Below are 22,853 nucleotides of genomic sequence, written 5' to 3' on the forward strand. Positions count from 1 at the left end.
ACGTACGCGCGTACGTTTACACTCTTGCTCTTGCGTTTACGTTAATTACACTCTTGAGGTTGAACGAACTTTAGTTGCGCAATAAAACTCCTTAAATTCCAGGGGGAGGGGTGTTTCCCCCTTATTTCAACAACCAGACAAAGTTTCTCAGCCTCGTAACTTCTGATGGGTAACACTAAACTTGACGAATCTTATATATTCGGAGTCAGCATAATAAGCCGATTTTTTTTATGTAGCTATTGATAATAAACTTCCGTTTTAATAGTTTCAGTTACTATTGAACCGAGTCGCTCCTTATTTACAGTTCGTTACTAGGAACAGTTTAATATCATTTGCGGTTAAAATAAGCCTTTTCTCCTGTAATAGCGAGAGGCAGGCTGTTATAAACATTACTTTACAATTGTATACGAACTACTGCGACGTAACATTACTTTCATACCGGGTTTTGGGAACTTAAGTTTGTATTTTTGGCAAAAATCTGTGTTCATTTTTAAGATGATTTTTTGTGTTTTAATAAAATTAAAAACTTAAAGTGTGATTCGCTGTATAAGGAATGCATTGAAGATTGTTTCTGCAGGTAAGTTATGGGGGCTCTCGTCTTTATATCATTATTGTCAACTCCTTCAACTTAAAATAGTGTAAAACCACTCATTTTTGATAATAATAACCCTTGAGTTTCAACAGTCCTTCATAAAGATTAGGGACTACATTCAAACATTGGCATAAAGACCGACGTGTTGAGGAGGTAGAAGCTTGAAACCTCTAGAGTAGGGTTCTCTGATACAATTAATGTAATAGTGGGACTTTCATTAACATTCTTTGACTTTAAGGGGGTGATTCCCTCATTTTTCAAAAATCAGGCATATACTTCGAGGCTCGTAACCTTTGATGGGTAAGGCTAAACTTAACAAAACTTATATAAGCATTTTCTGATGATTTTAGAATTATTAGTAGTATGGTGTTAACAGGTTCCACGACCCTCATAGGGCATTAATTTCACGACACACTTAGAGCATTACTTTAACGATACACATAGAGCACTACTATGACGACACACATACAACATTGATTTAACGAATTCTCATTTCTTTATATCCTCTATCTTTTTTTAGGGGGAAGGGGGAGGGGGGCTTGGAATTTTTTTTAGAACAAGTCGATGCTAATTAATTTATATTAGAAATATCTACTGACAGACACCCTCACATATCACCTTAAGAATTAGCAATTAAATAAAATCAGTAGTAAGCTATAAATAGGTCCGACCGTGCCCACTGAAATCCTGAATTATTTGTCTGGTGTAAGAATTGAATTTGAGGTCTGAGATTTCACATAGTAAACGAATGATGCTGTAACCATCTGAAACAACATGTCAATGATATTATTATATTCTTAGAAATACATTCTAAGGAATAGGTTTCATGCATTTGCTATGCCATTGAATTGTACGTGTTTGTAAATTATGTTTCATCTTGAGTTTTAAAAAACTCCCCTCCCTACTGGTTGTTCTTGAGCCTTTTAATTCAATTCGTGAAATATTTTTTAACCTAGACGTTCAGGGGACGGTAAAGAGCAATATCAAAAGTAAAAATTGCATAAACGATATCTTTGAATGGTTTGTGAGCTTAGCCCTTGAGACAAATCTTACTTATTTGTGATTCCGAACTTTTAATTTTTTTTGAATGAAGTTTTTTTATTCTTTTTCACGTCTTAAAATGATTCGCAAAGGAAAAAGTCTAAGCCAAAAAAGAAATTGTCACAAATAAGAAAAACTTCTGAAAGCGAAAAGAAACGTTGCAAAGAAAACAGAAACGTCTCAAAGTAAAACAGCAACGTCTCGAAGGAAAAGAATACGTCGCAAATAACAAACGACGCTTCTAAGACAAAAAAACGTCTCAAAATAAAAAAAACGTCGCGAATAAAAAGAACATTGTCGCAAAGAAAACAAAAACGTCTCCAAGCTAAAAACAACTTCGGAAAGAAAAAACCCTTTTAAGTTAAAAGATAACGTCTCGAAGAAAAAAACGTCACAATTTTTTTGTAACTTAAGTTTTTTTCAAACTTTTTTTTCAGGTCTTAAAATGATTCGGGAAAAAAAAATAAAAGATAAAAAATAAATTTCACAAAAAATATTACAAAGCAAAAAAACGTCTAAAAGAAAACAAAAACGTCGCAAAGAAAAACAGCAATGTCTTTAACGAAAAAATGCGTCGCAAAGAAACAAAACACCTCGAAGAAAAAACGTCTCAAAGTAAAAAAAAACATCGCGAATAAAAAAAACCGTCGAAAAGAAAACAAAACGTCTCCAAGCTAAAAACAACGTCTCGAAGAAAAAAAGCCCTTTATAGTTTAAAAAAACGTCACAAAGAATTTTTTTTAATTCAGAGATAGAAACAGGCAAAGCAAGACGCTGGGACAAGCCAACACCCACCCAGCCACGAAGGCTAGAGTTGAGAAACAAATATACTTTTAGCAAAAAAGGAGTGCCTTGAGTCACTGAACTCTTACATAACCGATTTCTCGGTCTTTGAGTGTTAGTTGCACAATGATATAGCCCTAAGAGAGACAGAGGAACAGGATTCTTTTTAGAGTTAGAAACATATCAAAGGGGAATTCATCAAAATTCAGTCAGACACTGACACTACTGTCAGGCTCATAAGTGGTGTACTAGAGTCTAAAACAGATGGAACATAATAGACACTTTGAAACATGTCTTTTTTTTCAAGGACTTGATGTTGGAAACATTCCAGTGAAACCTTCTGCTACAACTGAAGGCTATGACATTTATAAACGATACATGGGATCAAGAAGCTATAGTCAAAGCCATATTTATATTCATCTGCAACCACCAAGATATACCTCCCGACCTTAACTATCGCAAGAAAAATGTACTGGTCTTAAACGAGAGGATGTTAGACTAAGGATGTTTAATGGAAGGTGGTCAAAGAATTCATCGATACCAAAGAGCTTGTGAAAGCTGAATTCTGTTTCGTTGACCATAGTGACCAGGTTCAGTGTGCTTTTCGTGCATATGTGGTTGGATACTGGGAAAAGGGTGATGTTCCTATAGATGAACACAAAAGGCACTTTGAAACATGTTCTTTTGTTCAAGGAGTTGACGAGGAAACATTCCAGTGAAACCTTCTGCTTTAACTGGAGGCTATGACATTTGTGAGCGATACAAGGCGTCAAGAAACTATAGTCAAAACTAGATTAATATTCGTCTGGAAACAACCATGACATACCTCCCAACCATTACTTTCACAAGAAGAACATACCACTCTTAAATGAAAGGATGTTAGACTAAGAACATTTATATTCAAAGATGTTAATAAGGTATAATATTCTGTGTGTCATCATTGGAATAAAAAATGTTGGTTTACATCACGTTTTTGTTTCGTTTATTTGCTAGGGGCACACTTTTTTAGACAATGGAACGCATTTTTTTCTTAACGACATTACATTGATATTTTTGAAATAAGAAATAAAATTGGAATTCGTATGCTGGCCATTATTTTTTTGTTCAAGTAGAACTGAATATTTTTTGTGCACTAGTTTGTTTGTAATCAGCAATATGAGAGTCAATTTAAAATGAATAAATTAGACAAAAAACCTTGTGAAGTCTTTTTATTTTGGATTATTTTTCAAAGTAGAGACACATGAGTCTGAATAACTGGATTTTCAAATATTTCATTCGGTCACAATGAGAATTAATTCAAAATGAATAAAGCTAGGAAAAAATCTTTAGAAGTCTTGCTACTTTCAATTTTTTCGAAGTCTGTGCACACATGAGATATAAAATGTTCAACGATATTAATAACGTATCCTTATATCAAGTGAATGTTTCGATTGCATAATGATCTAAGACATTCACTAAGCATTTTCTGATGATTTCAGAAAAAATATCTCGAAGTTAAAAAAAAACTTCACAAAGAAAAACACTTTTTGAAGTTGTAAAAAAATGTCATGAAGAACTATATTTTTTTTCATCCAAAGCTGGAAAGGTGCCAACTAATTTTTTTTTAAAGTGTCAGAAACATTGAAAATTGGAATTTTCAGGATTTTATATATATTTCAGGAGAACCAACCGTCATTTCAGCAGCATGTTTCAGTGAGCCTGTTACAAGAAGCATTCGCTCTGCAAGCTTCAAACTAAGCTATGATGAATGAAAATAGTGAAATAAAAACTTATTTTTACTGCGATTGTAGGATTTGTAAAGGCCGTTATCATTACTTCACCAATTCTAATGAGTCCAATGCAGTCAATTTAGAACACGTGAATACCGGAAGTCATGAGGAGAATCTGGAAGAGATGAAGACAAAAATATTGAATGAAATGAGAACAACTAGAATCAGAAACTCAGTTTTAGACTGGTCAAGCCAGAAACTATTGGAAGAAAGGATACTCTTACTACCCCAAGAAAACTAGAAACCATAACAATGGTTATTAAAAAGGAGATAGGGTATACTGGAAAGGGGTTAACAAGAGCAAAGTAAAAGATCTGGAATAGTAGAGTCTCCCTAATAGAACTCTTTACGTTCTTTGAGAAATGACAGAGAAGCTTCATATAAAAGAAATAGGTCATACAAAAATTCATCATTGTTTTAATCATTGATGAACATGATTTTTTTTCATTTTTTTTATGCGGCCAGCCCCCCCCCCCATGGGACTCTATGGTTGGTCATTGACAATCCTTAGTTTATCATATTTTTCGACCAGTATTATTAGTACATTGGAGGGATTAACAGTTACATCTTCTTTTTTTTAATTAAGATGAAATATTTCTTGAAAGCCTCTGTTCATAATAAAATTGTTGTAGCATTGACTTTTGACAAGGAAAAATATTTGAACTATGGAAGAAGTATAAGTGGTAGAACTATTGGAAATGTATGTGTGCGTTGCCATGACAGTGAGAGATTAGATTCCTTTGGATTATCAGAAAATTCAACACTTATAATGGCGGATATGCGAAAGTAATATTTCCAGAGATGATAGCGCTCAAAGAGAATGCAAGCCTGAAACTAATAGTTGATGACAAGGGGAAGTTTCTGGCCTGTGTTTCTGGTAACACATTACCTGTTGATAGATCCTATCGCCATTATTCCGGTATCAGGATTCAACCGAAGAAAAAGGGAAATAGACGATATACTACTACCAGGCGCACTTCAAGTATTTCAATTTTTAAAAAAATGACCAACTAAGTGCTGCCATCTATTTCAATTCAGGTATAGATGACAGCACAACTGATTTTTCCGTTCACCCGGGTGTCTGCAGCCAACCCGCAATACCAGCCTTTTTCAAATAACTGCATTAAGTTAGGTTCATTTTGATCCAAAAATATTGAATGAAATGAAAACAACTAGAATGGAGAGAAACTCAGTTTTAGATTGGTCAAGCCAGAAACTATTGGAAGAAAAGATACTCTTACTACCCGAAGAAAACTCTAAAGCATAACAAAAGTCTTGGAAAAGTAGATAGACTACACTAGAAAGGGATCACGAAGAACAAAATAAAAGATCTAGAAAAGTGGAGTCCCCCAACTAGAATTCTTTCACGTTCTTCGAGAAATGAGAGAGAAGCTTCATATAAAAGATATAGGTCGTACAAAAATTCATCATCGTTGTAATCATTGGCGAACAATATTTTATATATTTTTTTATGCGGTCGCCCTCCGTTGTACTCTACGGCTGGTCATTGACAATCCTTATTTTATCATGTTTTTCGAACAGTATTATTCGTAAGTTGGAGGGATAAACAGTTACATCTTCTGTTTTTCTAAAGTTACGATGAAATATTTCAAGGAAGCATGTGTTCTTGAGTAAATTGTTGTAGCATTGAATATTGACAAGGACAAATATTTGAACTATGAAACAAGTACTAGTGATAACACTATTGGAAATGTACGCGTGAGTTGTCATGACAGTAGATTACTTTGGAGTATCAAAAACAATCAACACATATGATGGCGGATATGCAAGAATAACATTTCCAGAGATGATAGTGCTCAAAGAGAATGCAAGCCTGAAACTAATAGTTGATGACAAAGGGAACTTCTGGCTTGTGTTTCTGGTAACACATTACCTGTTGATAGACCCTATCGCCATCTTTCTGGTATTAGCACTCAACCGAAGAAAAAGAAAAAAAAATCTACAGTTTCACCAATATTATAAACCATATCCTGTCTACATGTCGAAACTGTTACCTGTGTAGAAATAGTGTTTTAATAGACAATGAAATCGCAAGTAAAATAAAAATGGCAGTAGAATATAATATCGCCAAGAAAATTATAGACAATTCAATTAAAAGCAAAGCACCATTGAACGCTAAAAGTCAAGATAAAACATGATGTGTTATTTTTGGAACGGATTTAAATCATTCAAATTCTTTATTATGATATCAATAACATGTAGTATCGTACGTGCCATTATTTCAACATAAATATATCATTGAATTACTTCGCTATGTTTCCAATATTTTTAGGGATACGCCAGCAACTCCATCATTTAGAATATCCATTCAAAAAGTCAGAGATGCAAGAGGAATTTTCAGATAGAGACACTACTACCAGGCATGCTTCAAAATTTCATTTAAAAAAATGCCCACCCAAGTACTGCCATTTATTTCAATTTAGGTATAGATGGCAGCACAACTGATTTTTCCCTTTACCCGGGTACCTGCAGCCAACCTTCAATATCACCATTTTTCAAATAACTGCATTAAGTTAGTTTCATTTTGGTTCAATAAGCGTGCCGCGTCACGCTTAGTGAGTCTAAATGAGCCTAACTTGAATGCAGTTATTGAATGTCAATATACGTACCACTTAAAACAGAGTTATTTGAAACCTGAGAAATGTCCCATTTTACAATAAATTTTTTTTATCAGAATCCCACTAGCAAGACAGTTTTCAGAAAAGATGTGTCATAAGAACTTGGATATATTTTTTCCAAAACAAAGGTTTTTAATACTTATGGAATTTTGTATCTCAAAAGATCAAAAGTTAAGTGTTGGGACGAATCAATATGTCTAATGCTCAGTTTTTCTTGTAAGCGCTAAGTAATTGCTTAGTTTATACTATATACTGACATTAAAATATGATTCAGTACATATTCAAATATGAAAGGAAAAGGTAAATTCAGTAAAATAGCAATAGTAATTTCTTTGCATAATTCTACTCAGATATTGCAGCTGAGACGAAAAAAAAGAAAAAAAGTACTGACTGACATTTTGAATGCACAATAAGAAAAAACTAATAATACCTGGGCTAGGAAATGTTTATAGACTTACTGGCTTTTAAAAAAGCCGTTGGGTGGGAGTATTGGGAAAGGTAAAAACTCATTTATACAATACAATCTTCGACCTTGACTCTTCAAAGTGTAGACTACATCCATTGCAGTTATATTCTTTCTCTTGGCAAGTTTTATGTATAACATTTCCTAGAAAAACTTTAAAATGCCTCTTGTTTCCCCGTCAATTAGGCCAGAAATACGTTTTTACCACCGTGTCAAGTCAATCTTCTAATAGTTGGTTTTGTAATTTCCTGGATTTTGTCACACATAACTTTGAGATGACGTTTTGCGCCTCCTTTTCCAAGCCCGTTTCCTTCTTTTCTTCTTCCTGTCATATTTTATATAGTATCGTAACAAACAGCTAGACGATTTTGCTTAGATTAATGGAATTTCTTGAAGGCCCGTTTTTTATATACTAATAGAATGCTTTCCCACAAAATGTTACTCTTTACTACTCTTTAACGCCTTTGAAACTCTGTATAAGTAAAGGCGCTAGGCAATAGGGATTGATCTTTTTGTTCATTCTATGAAAAAAGGCAAACGATCAACATGGCTAGGACAAAGCAAACGGCGAGAAAATAAACAAGCGGAAAGGCAACTAGAAAGCAGCTTGCGACCAAAGCACCGCGTAAGTCCGCTCCCACTACAGATGGGGTAAAAAAACAACACAGATACAGTCCTGGAATCGTGGCCCTGAGAGAGATTCGTCGCTATCAAAAGAATACCGAACTCTTAATAATGAAATTGTCCTTTCAGGGACTTATGAGAGAGATTGCCCAGGATTTCGAGTCCCATTTGAGGTTCGAAAGCTCGGCTTTGATTGCTCTACAAAGAGCCAGCGAGGCATATCTAGTTGGACTTGCAGCATTTACAGTGGTCACAAACAACCTAGTAATCCGGGTTGCAGCGTTAGCTAGGCAACCTAAAAAGAGACAATCACGTCCAATATTAAGTAATACAATATCCCGTAACTCCTAAAAATAGTGTCAAATCATATCCTGGTTTCAACAGTAGCTAGCAATCTAGTAACTATTAGAATTACCTTGCCCGAACCCCATATATAGGAAACCTACAGCTCCCGGACTCGAACAACAAAGAAAATCCATTGGCTTGGAAAACGAGATAAGTTACTTGAAATACGATATTCTGCATCGACGGATCTTTTTTTTCGATTTTTCTTCATGGCTAGCAGGGCACTGGAAAATCAGAGAGCTGTTTAATAGCTCATTCAAAAGGAAATTACCACATTGAATGCCTTTTAAATAAAAAACATATATATATATTATAAATATTTTTACAAAAACTGCATTTTCATGTACAAACTTGATAATTGACGTCATAATCGTAGAATTTGGCCACATATGACGTAATAAGTGAATTTGATATTTATAAAGTACACGCTTATCTTTCGAAAAGATAGCATAAGAAATACATAATGGATTGATATAGTTCACTATAAATGGGGACTATGGCTGTTTTATTGGATGTAGCTGAAACCTAGTAAAGAACAAAATGCGGCACATAGTAACTAAAAGTCAAAATAATACAAACATCTTTTGAAAAGTTGCTTATCTGGGGTATAGTGCCATACTGAGGATCGTCTCTTACTATTCCAACTAAAAAAAGCCATGGGCTTTTTCCTGTTTGTAATTATATCCGGGTTCAGCAAGAGAATATCACGGTCTATACCAAGAAATAAGATAGTCCTTAAGTTCTAAAGATTGTGTCAGATCGAAACACAAAGTATGCTATTAGAATCGCCTTGTCTAAAACCCCTATACAGGACACTTAAAGCTGCTTGGCTTTGATAACAAGAAAAATTCATTGGCTAGGAAAACAAGATAAGTGGCTTGAACTATGATCTTTTGTATCTGGGTTGCAGCGGTAGTTAGCACCCTAGCAAGAGATGATCACGTCCCTTAGTAAAAAATAAAATTACCCAATAACTCGTAAGACTGGAGCCATATAAGAAAACAAAGCACACTATTAGAACCCCCTTGTCCAATACCCCTATATAGGAAACTAACGGTCTCTTGGCTTGAACAACAAAGAAAATATGTTTTCTTGAAATACAAAAAATATGGCTTGAACTATGATATTCTGCATCGACGTCATTTTTTTTTCTCCGCAGCTAGCAGGGCACTGGAAAATCACAGAGAGCTGTCTAATGTGTCATTTGAAAGGAAATTGATTAGTTTAGCAATATTTCGTAATCAACAAAAATAATTCTGAAGATGAAATCAATTTTTACAGAAAACTGTATTTTTCTATGGCACTTTAGTAGTAAATGCTATTAACACTTTCTTGCATACAAAGATAAAAATGGGATTTTTAACGTTATAAAAACAAGTAGATATAGTTGTGTAAACTGCAGTAACTTTTTTAAGTTTTTTACAATAAAGAACGAACGCTAGCTAATAGTAACTGAAATCCCAGTTGCAGTGGTAGCTAGCAACCAAGTAAGACACAATCATGTCCAATACTAAGAAATGTATTATCCCTTAACTCCTAAAAATAGTGTCAGATCAAAACAAGAAGCACACTATTAGAACCGCCTTGTCCTAAATCCTTATATAGGATACTTACCATCCCTTCGTCTGAATAACAAGGAAAATCTATTGACTTAAAGACAGGATAAGTTGCTTGAATTACGATATTCTGCATTGACGGTAACTTTTATTTCCATTTTTTTTTCTCTGCAGCTAGCGGGGAAAGAGGAAACCATAGAGAGCTGTTTAATGACTAATTTGAAAGGAAATTGCTACATCTTTTTTTTGAAATTTTTTTTTGAAAAAGTTCATGGTAACGAGCTGTAAGTGAGGAGCAAACATATCGACCCAGTGGACCTAGAACTTCAGGAGAGGGCTCATTCTAACGGAAATGAAAAGTTTTAGTGCCCTTTTTAAGTGACCAAAACATTGGAGGGCAGCTAGGCTCCCTCCTACGCTACTATCGCACTATTTTCCCCAAAACAGTCCGATCAAAATTTTGAGATGGCTATTTTGTTAATCACAGTTGAAATTCCCAAGAACTATGTCTTTGGAGACAACGTGACCCCCTTACATCACCTTTGGAAAGGTTTTTAAGCTATTAAATTTGCCCTTTGTTTACGTATTGTATTTGTTATTGGGAAGTATGCAATCATTTTTCGGGTGAAGAGGAGAGGAAGAATTTCCTAATTGCAGGATTTTGCACGGGGATAATTTTCCATATAGAGGAAAGTTACCAGGGGGTGGAATTTTCAGGGGAAATTTTACAGTGGGTGAATTTGCCAGAATTCCTCTACAAAATGTCTTTATATATCTTGGTTTCTCTTTACCCATTAAATTTTACGCGCGGAGATATTAAAAGTAATTGTCTGGGGTAAATTTTTGCCAGGATTGAATTGTCCAGAGGATTTTTCTGTGGGACGGGGGATTTTTTCATTGGAGGTGTCGCCAGATATCCTGGTGTTATTTAAAAACCGATCAGAAATTAAATAAGAATAATTTTTTCAACTGAAAGTAAGGAGCAACATTGAAACTTAAAACGACCAGAAATTATTACGTATATGCGGGGGGGGGGGGCCCCGTCCTCAACTCCTCGCTCTTTAAAGTTTAACTTCTCGTGCTAAAGTTTAAATTTTGTCCCAGTTCTTAAAAAACGAATCATGAAACACAAGGTTCAATTAATTAGAACAATAAGTAGCTTTTTTTGAAGTGCCGAAAAGCTTTAGCGTGAAGAGCGAGGTTTTAATGAGGGGACAGCCCCCCTGCTCATAAACGTAATGATTTCTGTTCGTTTTAAGTTTTACTGTTGCTCCTTACTTTCAGTAGAAAAAATGTGTTTTTTTATTTAATCATAGGCAGCGCAACAGCGCTGCCTAAGTAAAGGACGATGTTGGCACAATGTATTATTATTTTTTTTCTTTTAGACAAGAGCGCTTCGTATCGAAGGAGTTGTCGTAGAAACTTTGAAAAGGGATTGTCGTAGAAACTTCAAAGAAATTGTTTTAAGTTTTTCATTTAGTAGCTTTAAGAAATAAAAATTAATTAAGATTTTAAGGAATAAATATCGTATTAAACTGACAATGCACATTTTTCTTCTGTAAATTCATTTGAATTTTTTTCAGTGCAGTGCAAATTTGGAATTTGTGAATTTATTCAAAATATAGGATTATTACAGCAAGTTCGATTTCTAATAACGATCTCTACTAAGCTTCAAACTTTTGGTTTTCTTTTCTAAGGTTTTAAAATTGTTGTAATTCCTTGTCAAAATATAGAAAAATAGTTTTGCAATTACCAGTTTTTTGCTCTTTAAGCAATTTAATGTAGTTCTCTATACCTGAAAATTTTCAATTTTTCCTCATAAGTGTGACAAGTGTGACAACCTCATTGCAATACTAATGTATATAAAAATGATGTCACTCATATAAATATTTTTTTCCCGAAATCAAGGCTCTTAACGAATTTTCTCAAAACTTCTGACCTATCTAAATCGTTTTGTTTAGGCCAGAATACAGCAGGATGACAGTTTTCCCGAAAATAATGATTTCTACTAAGGTTCAAACTTTAGGTTTTCTTTTTTAAGGTTTTTGAATTGTTGCAATTCCTTGTCAAAATATATAAAAATATTTTTGCAATTACCAGTTTTTTGCTCTTTACGCAATTTAATGTTTTTGTGGTGACGCTGTCTAATTAAGTCAAAATTGGATTTTGGTAAAAAAGTTAAGACGCAAATACAAAGTTTCAAAATACCAATTTGTATTTAGATAAAGAACGCATGCTGGTATGCGTATGCTTAATAGAAAATTGAGATATTGCCACTTCCCAGCTATGTGCGTCTGTAGACCCCGATAAGATGTGGTTGAGGAAATTCATAAAAGACATATTTTATGGGAATGGGGTTTGATATACTAATTTTATGCCGGACTGACCTTTGGTCCGTTGAATTTAGAAATACCTTGGAATAATGTTCGATTATTGTAAGTGTTCAAGTATTTTATTGTATTGTACTTTAATGTAGATCTCTTATACTTGTTGACACCCTCGGACAACCAATCCAAGCGGCTTATATATTATCAGACCCTGTATCGATGTACACACATAGCTGAATAAAAGTATTTTGTTATAGTCAACCTCTCTACAATCTTATTTTAGTTACCTCAAAAATTCCCAGCTGGTAGGCTCCATTAGTCAGGTCCTAGCCAATGGCACACTACCAAAGTTTATTTACCTTAGGACCACAAGTATCACCCCTATAAAGGGATAAATAAGGCGCAATAACCACAGCTTCACCCAAACAACCTTAAAATCAATTTACCACATTTTCATACTGCAGTCTATTCAAAGATATTTGATTATTACAGCAAGTCTAATTTCTAACCACGATTTCTACTAAATTAAAACTTTTGGTTTTATTTTTAAGGATTTTCAATTGTTGTAATCCCTTGTTGGAATATGTACAAATATTTTTGCAATTACCAGTTTTTTTGCTCTTTGCACAATTAAAATTCTTTTCGTACTGCAGTCTATTCAAAGATATTTGATATCTGCGTCTAATTGGCACGCAGCAGGCTTGTATATATGGATTCACATTCGTTGTACTCTAGCCCAAACGAGGGATGTCAGAGTTTTTTGTGGTCTCTAAGGGCACTAGCTCCACATTTTTCTGTCTTGACTTGTTTCATTAATAGTGTATATAAGGCAGCATCAAAATCTAAGATAATACAACAAATTAACCTACTAAAATTCGAGGGTTCGTACAATTAACTTAGTGATTATTTAGAAGTAAAAGAAGACTCGATTTTAATAGTCAAGGCGTCATCTATGGTGATAGTAATATTAGAGTTTTTGTAGATGAAAGTACGATAACAAAGCTATTTGGTGACAGCCTTGATAAGGTATCTAACATCAGAAATGTATACCCCGCAATTCATTGTCACTTTTGCGAGCAGAGAAAATATAAATTGAAGCCTCTAAGATCCCTTTCAAATAGAAAAGGTTTTGATGTAATGTTGGCTACGATTTTAGAACACCTCCAACAAAACATACTCGAAGATGACAGAGAACAGCTGATTGACTGTACAGGTTGGAAAAAGGATGCCATAGATTCATTCTCTGTTTGTGATTATCGTGCTGGGAAAATACTGAAAATTTGAGAGAATGTCCGGTTAGTATTAAATAACCTTAAAATTGACTATACACCCGAATGTATAAAGTGTCTAAATAATTTTGAAACGGAGATGATTCGATCTGTAATTCCTTGTCTTACGATCATCAGATTAGGGTAGGTAACTGCGTTGAAGAGACAATATATTAAATCAAGATGAATTCTTGATGAATATATTGAATCAAGCATTTTTAGCAGACATACTAAGCTTCGTCTTGACAAAATGTTTCTTTTACATATCTTCCAATTGCAAGAACTTTCTTACATGTTTAATAGCGTCGGTCATGTGTTGCGAACTGTGAAATCAAATCAGAATACTCGTCAGTTTATAGAAAGGCTTCACTCCTGTGATAGAGAGATGGAAGCGACTTTGTTTTCCGTTCAGTCAAAAATAAGAGGATCTCAGCAGTATTTTCAATCTCTTTCCTATAAAGTAAAGTCAATAATTGAGCAATTGGGTCCAAGGACTTTATTCCTGACAGCTTTATGTGCTGAGTGGTACTCTCCTGAATTCATTGACTATTTACAGACTGTCCTTAAAAACGTACCTGGTGTGGTGAAAATGCCCCGGTCAGAGTTGACGTGTCTATATCCAGGTGTAATTCCCATGCAATTTGACAAGAAATGGACACCTCTATTTAATGGGCTAATTTGTTCAAATACAAATCCTTTGTTTGGTAAAATTAGGTATCATTTCTGACGTATCGAGTATCAGAAACGAGGTGTGCCTTATGTACACTGTGTGTTGTGGATTGAAGATTTTCTTATTATTGGGAAATCAGCAGCATCTGAAATGATTTAGCATATAGATAGCATTATAACTCGTCATCAATCCGGAAAATGATCTGATCTGTTCTCGGTCTGATCTGATCCGTTCGTTGTTCGATGTGAAATAACAAACAGGAAAAGGCCTATGGTTTTTTCTTAATTGGAATAGTTAGAGACGACCTGGCTACAACCTACGATTATGATGGCATTGACCTATCTTTAACATGAAATATGTATTTTTTCGTAAAAAACAGATTCTATCTTAAAAATAATCTGTTTTAATTACAAAAGGTGCTTAACCCCATTAATTTACTTTAAAGTGAGCCATTGAACAACTCTACGTTTTCAATCTTTAGAATAAAAAACGTTCGACTTCAGAATAGTCGAACAACTATTCTGAACTGATAAATAAAATGAAATAAAATTTATTTAAAAATTTTATTTTTTGCTATGACCAATTTTATTTTTTGAACTGACCAATGAAATAAAATTATTTTATTTCAAATGTTCAGGAATTATTCTATTTAAATGAAAAAAAAAATTTGTTAAGAACTTCAACAAAAATTACTGCATCTTATATAACTATATCTAGATGCTTTTATAATGTTAAAAAATACTATTTTTGTCTTCTTATGCAAGATGATTACGAAGCAACATTCGTTACTCCAGTATTACTAAAATACTGTTTAAAAAAAATCATCTTGTGTTAAAAATTAATTTTATTTATTAAAAAAATTTCTATATACATCTATTCCCTTTAAAATGAGCCATTAAACAGCTCTCTTTGATGTTCCGGTGGGCCACTAGCTGTGAAGGAAGATAAAAAAAAGATGCCTTATATGAAGAATATTGTACTTCAAGCAACTTATCTGGTTTTTCAAGCCAATAAATTTTCTTGTTTTTAAGCCAAGGTGCGATAAGTTTTCTGTATAGGGATTTCGGACAAGGTGGCTCTAATAGTGTACTTCTTTTTTTGATCTGGCAATATGTTTCAGGAGTTATGGGCTATTATATTTCTTAGTATTGGACGTGGTCGTCTCTTACTAGGCTGTTAGCTACCAATGCAACCCGGATTATACAAAAATCATTTCTTCGGCGAAAATTGATTCAGTTTTTTAATTGTTTTTTCTTTCTTACATATAGTAATTTCTATTTGCAACCCGCTAGCCCTAGTAGAAAAAAGGAGGCATAAAAGTGCTACCCATGCCAAAAGTGATTTTCCTTGTTTTCAAGGTAAAAATAACTGTTATCCTCTAATAAAAAGTTCACAGCCATGCTGATTCCAATGGTGCATTTTTTATTTTGATCTGGCAACATGTTCGAGGAGTTTGACCAGGATATTTTCATAAAAAATATTCAGTCTGAAACATCCTCGTCTCTTGGTTGGGTTCGATAGTTATACTAGTTGAAAATGTGTTGTCCGGCACTTGTTGATTATATGGTGTTGGTTCAGTTGGAACAAATTCCTCCACTTCGCACATGGAATCCACTGCATAGAGATACCAAAGGAATAATACTATAAAGGCAGGTAAACTGAACCGATAATGAGCCCATAAAGTTATTGTAAGCACAAAATAGGTCAAATATGTAATTGCTAAGAATTTATTGCTAAGTAGTTTACTTCTTTTCCACTGTTTAACAAACATAACTGAATAACAAAAAAGCAAAAAAAAGAATGCAATTACACGTAGAGTCAAAAAATGAACTGTGATCAACCTACTAAAAACCAGAAGTATGTTTAAAGTAGTCATAGCTGCTACCAGAAAAATAGTTATCAATTTATCACTAAGTCCCATTTCTGTGTTTTATTTATGAATCAAATCCATATGTGAACGTACGAAGCCACAATACCCAGTTTGGATGCAGTTTTTTATTTAAAAATTGTTGTATGAAATTTTCTTCGGTAGATTTTGAGATTCTTTTAATAGTTCTTACGGACAATTTTTTGCAATTTTTGATTTCTTAAAATGATCACTTTAACCGTGAATTTCTTTTTCGTTCCAGTTTGGATGTAGTGTTTTATTTATAAAAAATTTCGATGAAATTTTCCTCGGTATATTTTGAGATTCTGAATTTGCTTTTCGTTGATTTAGACGAACTCTCAAAATAAAAAAGTGATTTTACATTAGTTGTCGTCAATTAACATAAATTAATGCGTACGTTAATTGTCAAACGTAAATTGTTTATTTATATTCTGTTAATATTATTTCTTCTGTTTTTAGGATATCGGATATTAAATCTTCAATAATAAATTTAATTTAAACAAAAATTACAACTTTAAACCAGCAGAAATTATTCCATGAATAATAAATTGGCCTCTCTACGACCTCGTTTGTTATGCTAAAGTGTTTTAGGGCTTAAGAAAATAGGCTCTCATTCCAATTCCAAACCCGAGTGTTTAAGTAGTTGTTCTTGAAATATTGTTATAAGAATCTATCCGGGTTGCATCGGTAGCTAACAAACTAGTAAGAGACGATTACGTCCAATGTTAAGAAATGTAATAATGCATAACTCCTAAAAATAGAGCAAGATCAAAACAAAAATCCCATCATTAGGACCGCCTTGTCCGAAACACCGATATAGGAAACTTTCAGTCACTTAGCTTGAACAGCAAGGGAAATATATTGGCTTGAAAATCAAGAAAAGTGACAGCAGCATTTTGCCTAAACGGCATCATTTTTTTCTCTTTTCTTTTCTACAGATAGCTTGGTACTGGAACATCGTAGACATATTCAATAGCTCACTTTAAAGTAAATTAATGGGGTTAAACACCTTTTGTAATTAAAACAGATTTTTTTTAAATAGAATCAGTTTTTTACGAAAAAATACATATTTCATGCTAAAGATAGGTCAATGACATCATAATTGTAGGTTTTAGCTTGGTCGTCTCTAACTATTCCAATTAAGAAAAAACCATAGCCCTTTTCCTGTTTGTAATTTCAAATCAAACAACCAACAGATCAGATCAGACCGAGAACAGATCAGACCGAAAACAGATCAGACCATTTTCCGGGTTGCAGCGATAGTTATATTCTAAGATTACACTAGATATCTATGACGTAACGAGTTATAATGCTATCGATATGCTGAATCACTTCAGATGCTGCTGATTTCCCAATAATAAGAAAATCTTGAATCCACAACACACAGTGTACATGAGGCACACCTTGTTTCTGATACTCGATACGTTAGAAATGATACCTAATTCTACCAAACAAAGCATTTGTCTTTAAACAAATTAGCTCATTAAATAGAGGTGTCCATTTCTTGTCAAATTACATGGGAATTGCACCTGGATCTAGACACGTCAACTCTGCTCGGGTCATTTTCACCACACAAGGTACGTTTTTATCGACAGTCTGTAAATAGTCAATGAATTCAGGAGAGTAACACTCAGCACATGAAGCTGTCAGGAATAAAGTCGTTGGACCCAATTTCTCAATCATTGACTTTCCTTAATATGAAAGAGATTGAAAATACTGCTGAGATCCTCTTATTTTTGACTGAACAGAAAAAAAAGTCGCTTCCATCTCTCCATCACAGGAGTTGTACTTGCAATTGGAAGATAAGAAAGAGAAACTGTTTGTTAAGACGAAGCTTATAATGTCTGCTAAGAAGCCTTGATTTAATATATTCTGCATTCTTAATCCAAAAAGGTCTTGCCTTGTCATGCATGCCATATTTTCCCCTCGGGAAAAGATGTGGAAACACTTTTAGATCAAATAATCCCTGAAATAAGTCTTCGCTTTCACCTTTAATTTCTTGATTTGAAATTAGTCAGTACCAAGATCTTTCCTTCGCTTAAAATCTTCTATAAACTCTTTTGGAACCGATGAATTGAGGGGCTGGACAGAAAAATGTTCAACCAATGCAGATTTTGCACTTTCTGCTAGTTTCTGAAGGATTGCAGCTTCCGGTATCTCAGGTAAATTATCAACATCAGCCACTTTTTCAGCAAGACGCGTTTCAAGTATTTTATTTAAATCTTCTAGGGTGCATGCGGGCATTGTTTTATAGAGACTGTTGATCTCTCTTAGCCACAGCAGTGCTTCATGGACTTTTGTCAAATCTATTAGTGCAGTCCAAACCTTCTTGTTATAATTAGGTTGATTATTGACAATGATTACAAAACTATCAATGTTACAAAATTTTTCAGGCTGAATATCTGCATTTGCTTGCACATCAACAGGCAGATATACTATTCTACCCTTAAGAGCGTCAACAAGTTCTGTTTTAAGTCTCTTCAACACAGTTACCTACCCTAATCTGATGATCTTAAGACAAGGAATTACAAATCGAATCATCTCCGTTTCAAAATTATTTAGACACTTTATGCATTCCGGTGTACAGTCGATATGAAGGTTATTTAATACTGAACGGACATTTTCCCGAATTTTCAGCATTTTACCAGCACGGTAATCACAGACAGAGAATGAATCTATGAAATCCTTTTTCCAATCTGTACATTCAATCAGCTGTTCTCTGTCATCTTCGGGTATGTTCTCTTGGAGGTGTTCTAAATTCGTAGCCAACATTACATCAAAACTTTTTCTATTTAAAAGGGATCTTAGAGGCTTCAATTTATATTTCATCTGCTCGCAATAGTGACAATGCATTGTGGGGTATACATTTCTGATGTAAGATACCTTATCAATGCTGTCACCAAATAACTTTGTTATCGTACTTTCATCTACAGAAACTCTAATATTGCTATCACCATAGATGACGTCTTGACTATTACAATCGACTATTCTTGATACTTCTTCTAAATAATCACTAAGTTCCTTGTACGAACCCTCGACTTTTAGTAGGTTAATTTGCTATGTAACCTTAAATTTTGATGCTGCATTATATAAATTATTAATGAAACAAGTCAAAACAGAAAAATGTGGAGCTAGTGCCCTTAGAGACCGCAAAAAGCTCTCACATCCCACGTTTGGGTTAGAGTACAACGAATGCGAATCCATATATACGAGTCCAGCATAAAATTAGTATACCATTTCCCGTTCCCATGAAATTTATCTCTTATAAATTTCCTCAACCACTTCTTATAGGGGCCATTGACGCACATAGCTAGGAAGTGATGATTTTTCAATTTCCTTTTAAGTACACACACACCAGGATGCGTTCTTTATCTTAATAAGAAGTGGTATTTTAAAACTTTGTATTTGCCTCTTAAAGTTTCTACCAAAATCCAATTTTGACTTAATTAGACAGTGACACCATAATACTTCCAACCTTGAGAAGAGTTGTCCCGACTCAAAATATTTTAATTTTAAAACAACAATTTTTTATTTCGTACATTCTTCTTATACTGCCATTTTTTGGTCATTTTGTGCATATAGCCTCAATGGGTTTTTGTAGGGTCATGCTTATGGCCAAATATTATGCCATCTCCTTTCTTCAAGGATATCAATTTTTTGAATTTATCCTTGTTATTGTTTATTCTCTCTTTTTCTTTTTTTCTTTAGGACGATAAACTTCTCTTTTCACCCTAATTCTAATATGCATATTCTCTTTTAGTTTGACCCACAATGGCTTAAGCATTAAATTAGTGGTTTTGCTTAAATTAGATTTAAAGTTACATTAGAAACTATTTGATTAATTTGAGTTCAAATTTAATTTCTATTAATAAGCTAATTTATCTGGGTAATGTGGTTGATTTAACATTTATCTTCTGGGTTTAGAAATGCCTTAGATAAATTATACATAACAATTTTGGTTTTTGAACTTTCACATATTTTTCCAACACAAAGCATTTTCACATATTCTTTAAATAATATAAAGCCATTTAGGCTACGTTGCGCTTTCTTTCGTATTTTCTAGGCCTAACATAAGTTCTGATTTTATCTCACTTGATGATGAATTGGAAGCAAAGTTCTTTAATACTGCATACAGTTCCCAAAATATTAGTTGACCAGTTATGGTTTTGTTTCTGATGGTGTGAGCTGTGGGTATCACGGGACAATTGAACTGGCTTTGAAATTTGCTACTTTCTAAAAATGTATCACAAAAACGATTGAAAAACGGATCCGAAATGATGTTACAAAAAATTTGGTTTAAAAAAATTTAAGGCTTTATCTAAAATAAATATTTACATTAGAATACAAATAAAGCATACTCTGTTACATATATAGTAAACAAAAAAAACACTCAATTTTGTATATATAACTGCATTCTCTTTCTTTTAAGCGAGAGGTTAAATACTTTTAATTAGTTTTCTCTCTTTTTACTTTAATTATAATATGCCGCTTAAATAGAAACATTATGCTTCTTACCGGCAATTTGTTGCATCATTCTTTTCAAATTAGATTTAGAATTTTGAATCATTAACGGATTATTACATAATAAAAAAATATTTATACGTAGACTAGAAGCCACAAAGCTTAGACGTGACATTAAATTACTAGTTAAAACTTAAAGTTAGTTATAAAAAACACGGTATATACACGAGTATTGTGTAATAAACTTACACGAGCATTGTGAGTTAACAAAAATTAGATAGAACATTCATCAAAAATACATTTGGTTAAAATTTTAAAATATACTTAAGATACTATATAGTAATATAACAATACATGAAGCAATTTTTTCCATGTAGATTTCCCACAAATCAAAACCAAAATTTGGTATAACTCTTTTTTTCCAAAACCAAAACACTCAAAATACCAATTTTATTACAATCAAAAGTACTATTACTGACATAGCACAAATTCGCTCGTTTATTGATCATAAATTTCTCTTTTACTTTCATATTTATGAACTCATAGTGCCAACCAAATTGTCTGTGGTTTCAGATAAAAGTTTTTTTTTATTAATTAATTTCTTTGCGACAGATTATGGTCTCATCCAGACAGGGGTTTTTACATCCTTCCCTCCGAGGATTTGATGTTTCCTATTACACCAATATTTAAAAACACATATGATCAATCCTATAGTCACGATAGCAGTTATGAAATACCCTGAACTTGAGGCTAATAAGCCTTTATAAGAAGTGGTTCTTTCCACTTCAGTCTACGTAAGTCTATTTTCTGGAAATCAGTTAAATTGTTCATTTCTTAGTAACACATGTTTACAAATATAATTACATTTCTATGCGCTATTATTCGCTCAAAAACTCGCACTACGTTCATACACCACGCACAACGTGTGCTAAATGATTGTCAAAAACCTGAGGCAAGGATTTTTTCTTTTATTCATAATACTAGGTTTAAAAGTAATAATTCACATATTCAATGTTTATCCCACCGCTGTCATCAGATGTGGTAAAGTGATTCTAAGGTTGTTTGGGTGAAGTTGTGGTTCTTGGCTTATTTCTCTCTTTATACGGGAGATACTTGTGGTCTTAGGGTAAATAAACTTGGGTCGCGTGCCTTAGGCTATGACCTGACAACTGGGGCCTACCATCTGGGATTATTCTAGGGAACTAAAATAAGATTGTAGAGAGGTTGGCTATAGCACAATACTTTTATTCAGCTAACACACATCGATACAGGGTCTGATAATATATAAGCCACTGGGACTGGTTGTCCCAGGGTGTCAACAAGTATAAGAAATCTATAATAAAGTTCAATACAATAAGATACTTAAACACTTACAATAATCCAACAATATTCCAAGATGTTCTTAAAATCGACTGATCATACGTCAGTGCGGCATAAAATTAGTATATCTAACCCCATTTCCATAAAATATGTCTTTTATAAATTTCCTCAACCGCATTTTATCGGGGTCTACTAACACACATAGCTAGGAAGTGGTAATTTCTCAATTTTCTATTAAGCATACGCATACCAAGATGTGTTCTTTGTCTTAATCCAAAGTGGTATTTCGAAACTTTGTACGTCCATCTTAACTTTTTTACCAAAATCCCATGTTGGATTAATTGGAAAATTTCACCACAAAAACATTTAATTGCGTAAAGAGCAAAAAACTGGTAATTGCAAAAATATTTGTATATATTTTGACAAGGAATTACAACAATTCCAAAACCTTAAAAAAGAAAACCTAAAGCTTGAAGCTTAGTAGAAATCGTTTTTTCGGGAAAATTGTCATCCTGCTGTATTCTGGCCTAAACAAAACGATTTAGATAGGTCAGAACTTTGGGAAAATTGTCTAAAAGCCTTAATTTCGGGAAAAAAATATTTGAGTCACATCATTTTTATATTCATTAGTATTGCAATGACGTTGTCACGCTTGTCACACTTATGAGGAAAAATTGAAGATTTTCAAGTATGGAGAAGCACATTAAATTGCTTAAAAAGTAAAAAACTGGTAATTGCAAAAATATTTGTATATAATTTAACAATTAATTACAACAATTTTAGAACCTTAAAAAAGAAAACCAAAAGTTTGAAGCTTAGTAGAGATCCTTGTTAAAAATCGAACTTGCTGTAATAAACAAATATTTTGAATAGATTCAGTATGAAAAGACAGTAAAAAAAACAATAGATCGCAAGCGGAAGTAGTAAAGTTTTTTTCTATGCATGGATGTCATGAATTTCCTATTCGTTTGCCAGTAAGATCAGAGCACAGAAGCCTATTTCAGCTAATCTGGTTTTAAAAAAGTTGTCCTAAGCCAGAAATTTGGATGTGTTGACGAATAAATTTTGTTGCACTTAGAAGATATATTAAAGGATAGTGAAACTTGT

General features: G+C 33.5%; 1 pseudogene; it reads right to left on the bottom strand.

Annotated features, from left to right (window-relative positions):
- Positions 1-7,278: 7,278 nt before the first annotated feature.
- Positions 7,279-7,619, bottom strand: LOC148950347 (histone H4-like; annotated as a pseudogene).
- Positions 7,620-22,853: the final 15,234 nt, after the last annotated feature.

This window comes from Artemia sp. Qi Xiang Cuo, chromosome 7, assembly GCF_049724085.1.
Source record: "Artemia sp. Qi Xiang Cuo chromosome 7, ASM4972408v1, whole genome shotgun sequence".
Classification (NCBI taxonomy): domain Eukaryota; kingdom Metazoa; phylum Arthropoda; class Branchiopoda; order Anostraca; family Artemiidae; genus Artemia; species Artemia sp. Qi Xiang Cuo.